Here is an 8,637-nt window from a genome sequence, read left to right as displayed (position 1 = left end):
GACATAGGAAGCTGGCCAGCATGAAGGAAAAATAAAGAGGAAAATGTATCCTTTCATAGTTACAAAGCTAGAAGAATGGTCTAAGGTTTGGCAATTAAAATTCAATGCGAAGAAATGCAAAGTGATGCACTTAGGGAATAGAAATCCACGGGAGACGTATGTGTTAGGCGGGGAGAGTCTGATAGGTACGGACGGAGAGAGGGATCTTGGGGTGATAGTATCTGAGGATTTGAAGGTGATGAAACAGTGTGACAAGGCGGTGGCCTAGCTAGAAAGTTGTTAGGCTGTATAGAGAGAGGTGTGACCAGCAGAAGAAGGGGGGTGTTGGTGCCCCTGTATAGGTCGTTGGTGAGGCCCCACCTGGAGTATTGTGTTCAGTTTTGGAGGCCGTATCTTGTTAAGGATGTAAAAAGAATTGAAGCGGTGCAAAGAAAAGCTACGAGAATGGTATGGGATTTGCGTTACAAGACGTATGAGGAGAGACTTTCTGAACTAAACATGTATACTCTGGAGGAAAGGAGAAGCAGGGGTGATATGATACAGACATTCAAATATTTGAAAGGTATTAATCCGCAAACGAACCTTTTCCGGAGATGGGAAGGCGGTAGAACGAGAGGACATGAAATGAGATTGATGGGGGGCAGACTCAAGAAAAATGTTAGGAAGTATTTTTTCACGGAGAGAGTAGTGGATGCTTGGAATGCTCTCCCGCGGGAGGTGGTGGAAATGAAAACGGTAACGGAATTCAAACATGCGTGGGATAAGCATAAAGGAATCCTGTGCAGAAGGAATGGATCCTCAGGAGCTTAGTCAAGATCAGGAGGAGGGGCTAGTGGTTGGGAGGCGGGGATAGTGCTGGGCAGACTTATACGGTCTGTGCCAGAGCCGGTGGTGGGAGGCAGGGATAGTGCTGGGCAGACTTATACGGTCTGTGCCAGAGCCGGTGGTGGGAGGCGGGGCTGGTGGTTGGGAGGCGGGGATAGTGCTGGGTAGACTTATACGGTCTGTGCCAGAGCCGGTGGTTGGGAGGTGGGGATAATGCTGGGCAGACTTATGCGGTCTGTGCCCTGAAGAACACAGGTACAGATCAAAGTAGGGTATACACAAAAATTAGCACATATGAGTTATCTTGTTGGGCAGACTGGATGGACCGTGCAGGTCTTTTTCTGCCGTCATCTACTATGTTACTATGTAGATAACTTGAAGATTAAGTTCCTACTTACCAGTGCCACTGGTAGAACACTGGAATGTAGCAGGTCACACTATCAATCACTTAAAGGTTTTTTGTCCTCAAGATTTTTGCACTGTACCTGGAGGGGCGGTGATATAGACACTCACCTTTTAGGTGTGTGAAGGATGAACAGGCAGAGCAGAGGGAGGAGGTCCTCCGATCTTTCCTTGATGTTTAGGCATCAAGGTAAAACTCTACAAGTAAATAGGAAGAACAAGACCAGGAGCTGCCTCTCACACGTCCTGATGGTATATGCAAAATTAACTCTTTTGGGGACATTACCATGAAAGACTTAAAATAATACAAATAATCTAGACAAAATGAAGCAAATCAACCTTACTAAATACACCATAACACAGGGCCACTATGACAGAACAGTGTGTTTTAAGCCTGTAAAATGTATTGGGTATTTCCTGAAGCGTATTTCTCTAGTTTGGCCAGCAGGTGGTGCATGTTTATTTTCCAAACCTTCTGTAGAACCAAGGCTGTTTTTCTTTGCTTAAGCCTTTTGGAAAGGCAGTCTGCAGTATACTTTTAAAACTTGTTCTGGGCTTTGATTGGCCCAGGAGCTCATTTTCATTTGGATTGTACTGGCTTTTGCCCCAGTCTTAGACATGAAGAAAAGAGAGACAGATCTCTTTGCTGAGGCTTGGTGAACAGTTATACGTCCTGATCTTTCCAGGTACTTTTTAGACAGTAAACAAATGTTTAGTGTTATAATTGATCCATATTTCAGTTACCTGTTAAATGCTGATTGCATTTTTTTATGTTTCACTGTTCAATTTTAAGACAATAAACAATTTTTTAGTTTGTTGACTCTCACTGGGGATAATTTGAGAGTGGGAGACTCACCCAGAGGCGATTGGGACCCAGTCAGTGGCAGGGGCATAGACAGACATTGTGGTGGGAGGGGGCCAGAGCCTGAGATGGGGAGGCACATTTTGGTCTGCAATTCCCTTACATGGTCTGTAGCCCCGCCCAGTGCATCCCAGGATGCAATGGGCGGGGCTGGGTGCCACCATTTTGAAGCGGCATCGACTGGAAGAGGAGGGAGGCAGGCATTCTGTGTCCCTCCTCCAACGAAAGGTAGGGGGGCCAGGAGGGGAGGTTGTCACCACGGACCACCAGGTAGTCAAAGGACAACGCTGGGGGGAGGAGTTGGAGTGGGTTGCAGGTCCATCGGACCTCCAGCCCCGCCCCCCCCCATCGATGGATGGGAGGGTGGGAGAACCTTTGGCCGGAGGCAGCCACTCAAGGATTTCTGGGGGTTTGGGGGGCTGGTGACCCACCGGACCTTCAGCCCCCCCATCGCTGGGTGGGAGAGCCTTTGGCTGGAGGTGGCCACTTCACCATTTCTGGGGGTTTTGGGGGGGCTGGAGACCCACCGGATCTCCAGCCCTCCCTGAATGGGGGGGGGGGGGGGGGGTGGGATCGTCGGGGGGACCGGAGGTCCACCGGACCTCCAGCCCCCTGTTTGCTCACCATTCCTCCCAATGATCCACAAAGTCTAACGCCAGCTCGGAGCTGGCATTGATTTTGCCACAGCCAGCGACCCAATCTTTGGTGCGCTGGACGCTGATCATTGGGGATGAATACGTTAAGCGTTGATTAGCATGCATTTGCAAGCTAATTGCGCTAGTAGCCCTGTTTAGCATGCATTTGCATGCTACTTGCGCTAAGAGCCCTCGAGTGTGTTGTTTACAGGCGCTCGAGGGCTCTGATCATGGGCGGCAGCCAACTCCAGCGCTAGTATGGCGTTAACAGCCTCTAGCGCTGGAGTTTGCTTTTGATCATGAGGGCCTAACTGTTGTATCTGAGGCAATGAGGGTTGAGTGACTTGCCCAAGGTCACCAGGAGTAGGCAAGATTAGAATCAGGCTTCCCTGCCTGTCTGCCCAGTGCTGTAACCACTCAGCTACTCCTGTAGTCATGTACTTTTAAGAGCTCAGTGATGCAAGGGTCTGGCCTGGACAATGAGGCACTTTGTGGTTTTACTGTAACACATTTTCTTCTGTTTGTCTGTGAAGAGGTTGCCCCCCCCCCCCCCCCCCTTTATTATTAACTTCTGGCCTGTTTCGCTGATAGAGCACCCCTCTTCACCTTTTCTGTGCTGAATGATGTAGGGTGCATGAAAGGAGCAATTATGCAGCAAATTCCCAAACATCCTCCACAAGTTGACATGCACTGCATACGGCAGAATGCCGTGGACTGCAGCGGTTCCTTTTGTATACTGGGTTGTGGAATAGTGAAATGACAGTCGTGTAAATATGCAATCTGGAATGCTATGATATACACTAATGCTGGCATTCTAAAACCATACATTTTTCTTTGGCCCCTTTCGCTATCACATATACCAACTCATCTCTCTCCTCTTCCCCCTGTATTTGTTAGCCTGAGTGCTGAATTGACATATAAAAGCATTTTGAAAGGGTCCTTTTAGTAAACTGCAATAGAAAGTGGCTTTAGCATGCCCTTACACCCACGCGCAAAAACCATTTTTACTGCAGCTGTAAAAATGGCTGTTTTGTATTCTTTGTATTAATAGTCATTAGCATTCAGCCATTTTGAAAAATTACCATCACCCATTCTGTAGGTGATAAAGAGGGCCATAATCGAACGGGGCCGGCCACCTCTAACGCCGGCCCGTCAAGCGGCGTACCCAACTGTATTTACGAAACAAGATGGCCGGCCATCTTTCGTTTCGATAAAACGGTCGGGGCCGGCCAAATCTCTTAGAGATCGCCGGCATTACAGATGGCCTCCATTGGTTTTCTCCGATAATGGAAGCCGATGCCGGCCATCTCAAACCCGGCCAAATCCAAGGCATTTGGTCGGGGGAGGAGCCAGCATTTGTAGTGCACTGGTCCCCCTCACATGCCAGGACACCAACCAGGCACCCTAGGGGGCACTGCAGTGGACTTCACAGCTGCATAGCTCCCTTACCTTGTGTGTTGAGCCCCCCAAATCCCCCCCAAAACCCACTACCCACAACTGTACACCACTACCATAGCCCTTAGGGATGAAGGGGGGCACCTATGTGTGGGTACAGTGGGTTTTTGGGGGGGGGGGTTGGAGGGCTCCCATTTACCACCACAAGTGTAACAGGTAGGGGGGGATGGGTCTGGGTCTGCCTGCCTGAAGTGCACTGCACCCACTAAAAACTGCTCCAGGGACCTGCATACTGCTGTGATGGAGCTTGGTATGACATTTGGGGCTGGAAAAAAATGTTTTTATTTTTTTTTGGGTGGGAGGGGGTTGGTGACCACTGGGGGAGTAAGGGGAGGTGATCCCCCATTCCCTCCGGTGGTCATCTGGTCAGTTGGGGCACCTTTTTGAGGCTTGGTCGTGAACAAGAAGGAACCAAGTAAAGTCGGCCAAATGCTCGTCAGGGCCGGCTTTCTTTTTTCCCATTATCGGCTGAAGTCGGCCATCTCTTAACCACGCTCCCATCCCGCCTTCGGTACACAGCTGACACGCCCCCTTGCACTTTCGCCGGCTCCGCAACGGAAAGCAGTTGAAGCTGGCCAAAATCGGCTTTCGATTATACCGATTTGGCTGGCTTTAGGAGAAGGCCGGCCATCTCCCGATTTGTGTCGGAAGATGGCCGGCCTTCTCGTTCGAAAATAAGCAGGAAAGGCTCCCACACTATCCATGCACTAATCCTTTGGCACATAATATAGATGTGCTATCTGGTTAGCGCTGGAGCGCCCACTCTCTGCCTCTTGACCCGCCCCCTCAGAAATATCTTTTAGCAAACAGTTAGCACGCGCCAGTGGCGTAGCCACAGGTGAGCTTGGGTGGGCCAGCGCCCACCCATTTATGGCTCAAGCCCACCCAAGAGTAGCACATGTTTAGTGGTAACTGGTGGGAACCCCAAGCTCCACCAGCTGAAGATTTCCCCCTGATGGTAATGAAAACGCTACTCTCCACAACACCTGCACCTGCGCATGCTCAGTTTTCAATGCATTCCTGCTGCCAAGGTGGAAAGAAGCGTTTCCCCACCAGCTGAGATTTTTTTTTGGGGGGGGGAGAACACTTGGTGCCCACCCAATTCTTGCCTAGGTCCACCCAAATTCTGTTGTCTGGCTACGCCCCTGGCATGTGCAAATTTGACAGTTACTGCAGGACACCTGAGCACACCCTGCAGTACACCAATATCAATACAGCTTTTGTTACCCAACATGGGCCAGATTTCTATATAAAGTGCCCAAAAAAATCCGCATGATAAACATTTCTGGCTAAGCGTATTCTATAAGCAGCAGCTAGATTTAGGCGCGGTACATAGAATACCTTTAGTTGATATCCCAGCACCTAAAACTGTGTACCTCCATTTACACCAACGAAAATGTGGCATAAATCCTAACACGTAGTTTTTCACGCACTGGGCCATATTCTGTAACTACGCATGTAAACTTAGGAACACCTATGAAATGCCCATTTCCTCAATCATGACCCTGTCACCTTTGAACTAAGCACATTAGAATTTATTTTTTTCAAATTTATTTTAGTTACATTTGTACCCCGCGCTTTCCCACTCATGGCAGGCTCAATGCGGCTTACATATAAAGGTACTTATTTGTACCTGGGGCAATGGAGGGTTAAGTGACTTGCCCAGAGTCTCAAGGAGCTGCCTGTGCCTGAAGTAGGAATTGAACTCAGTTCCTCAGGACCATAGTCCACCACCCTAACCACTAGGCCCTAACCACTAGGCCAATACACTTAGCGAGTTGTGCACATCTAATTATTGCCAATTAGTGCTGATTTTTGCTTGTTAGGTGCTGTTATTAATGTTGAGTAGCTTGTTAAGCCAATTAAGTTACACACATTATTATGGAATATGCGTAGATTTCAGCACGGAACTCGAGGTGCCCTGTTTACTAAGCTGCTCTAGAAGCGCGTTAATGCTTTTAGTGCACGCTAACCATCTGTGCGTGCTGTGTAGGTGCCCACAATATTCCTATGGGCACCTGCACACTTAGCGTGCCCTAATTTTGTGCACGCGCTAAAAACGCTAGCGCACCTTAGTAAACAGAGCCCTAGGTGCGCTATATAGAATCCAGCAGGATATCCTCTAATAAGGGTTCAATGTGGCTTACAAGTTTGATACATTAACATAATAAAAGCTACATCATCTGAGATATCGACACAAAAATGGTACTAAGTATCACTCTTAAGTAAATAGTAATGAGAGTGACTGACAGAAATTCAAAAAGTACTACAAAATATCATTTAAACGTTACCAAACAGAAACATTTTTAACTTTTTACAAAAAATTCAAGTAATTCACTTCGCCTCTTATAATGCATGGCAAAGAATTCCAGAATAATACCGCAGCCAAAGAAAATAGTAAACTGCTGATGTAATGGACCCCTTTAAAAAAGGGGGGTCAGAGCAGTATCAAGTTCCATAAACAAAAAGAAAATAATGGCAAAGAACAAACCTTAAAGAAAATTCAGACCGCGCAAAACACGGCAGCAAGACTCATCTTTGGAAAAACGCGATTTGAAAGCGCAAAACCCCTCAGCAAAAAACTTCACTGGCTTCCAATCAAAGAACGCATTGCCTTCAAAATCTGTACTATGGTTCACAAAATTATCTACAGCGAAGCACTGGGATACATGAAAGACCTGATCAACCTACCAACCAGAAATACATCCGAATCAACACGTTCGTACCTACTGTTCCATATACGTTATGTTCCATGTATGTTACCATGTATGTATGCACCTTAACGCAATACCATTTGTAATTCTGTTACCCGGAAATGGCAACCGCCATTATGGCAAATGTAAGCCACATTGAGCCTGCAAATTGGTGGGAAAATGTGGGATACAAATGCTACAAATAAATAAATAAATAAATCTACACTACCCACGATGCAAAGGACTCAAATATAAATCAACCTACGCATCCAGTTTTTCCTACATCAGCGCACAACTGTGAAGCGCACTGCCAAAAGTCTTGAAAACCACTTACGACCACTTACACTTCAGAAAATCACTAAAAACTCACCTGTTTAAAAAGGAATACCCTACCGATCCAACATAAATGACTGATCCCTGTGACACAACATCACTAAAGATCGTAATGGACATTACACAACTCTTCCGCTGAACGAGTCTTTTATGTGGTCCTACCACATGAACCTATCCTAACACTACATCACCTTGTACTTGTTTACCCCGGAGCCTGTAACACCTCTCCGGCGCTATATAAGCCACATTGAGCCTGCAAATAGATGGGAAAATGTGGGATACAAATGCAACAAATAAATAAATAAAAATAAAGAAACAGAAACAAATTCAATCAGCTTTGCAGGTGCAATCAAACATATAAACGGCGAGTGACCTAACTCACTCGCAAATGCGCAGTAGAGACTTCCCTCTCTGTCCCGCCCCCGCGTCAATACGTGATGACGGGGGTGGGACAGAGAGGGAAACTGCGCTCCCCCCCGAGGTCGCCGCCACCGGTAACCTCCCCCCCCCCCCCCCCCGAGTCGCCGCCACCACCCCTCCACCCGGCCCTGACCCTCTGATCGCAATTAATTCAACTTACATCGCCGCAGCACGCAGATCAGCTGAGCTCCGGTCGGCCTTCCTTCCCTGCCTGTGTCCCGCTCTCACCGACGGTACGTCACACGAGGGCGGGACACAGGCAGAGAAGGAAGGCCAGGCCGACGGGTGCTCAGCTGATCTGTGTGCTGCGGCGATGTAAGTTGAATTAATAGCGAACAGAGGGCCCGGGCCAGGTGGAGGGGTGGCAGCGGCGGTGGCGACTCCGGGGGGGGGGGGGGGTACCGGTAGTGGCGACCTGGGGGGGGGTAGGGGGCAGCGGCGACCTCGGGGGGGCCTTGGAACACCCCCATTCCAATAGTAGCCCGTTTTAACGGGCTCAACGGCTAGTACCATATATAATTTAAACAAGCTGTCTTAACCATAGTATGCTCATTAACAGGGAGCCAGTGCAGCTTAGCAAGAAAAGAAGAAATACTCCTAAACTTGCTTAGTCTAAAAGTTAGCCTAGCTGAAATATTTTGAATTAACTTTGGTTTCTTTAAAAGTTTAGAAGACAGACCCAGATAGAGGAACATTACAATAGTCAAGATGTGATAATTTAAGCATCTTACGGTAAAGGCACCTTGACCAAAGTACAATCGAATTAGTCGCAATTGTTTCAACTTGTAGATAATATTTCTCCATAACTGGATATGATGAAATATTTTGACACCCACTAGCTGGGACATAACAAAGATCTGCATTTCTTTGAAGGGGTAAAGGGGGGCACCTATATGTGGGTACAGTGGGTTTTGGAGGGCTCACATTTACCACCACAAGTGTAACAGGTAGGGGGGGATGGGCCTGGGTCCGCCTGCCTGAAGTGCAGTGCACCCACTAAAAACTGTTCCAG

The sequence above is a fragment of the Microcaecilia unicolor genome, chromosome 8 (genome assembly GCF_901765095.1).
Source record: "Microcaecilia unicolor chromosome 8, aMicUni1.1, whole genome shotgun sequence".
In the NCBI taxonomy this organism is placed as follows: Eukaryota; Metazoa; Chordata; class Amphibia; order Gymnophiona; family Siphonopidae; genus Microcaecilia; species Microcaecilia unicolor.
The sequence above is the reverse complement of the archived record's forward strand: the minus strand, read 5'-3'. Positions refer to the sequence as shown.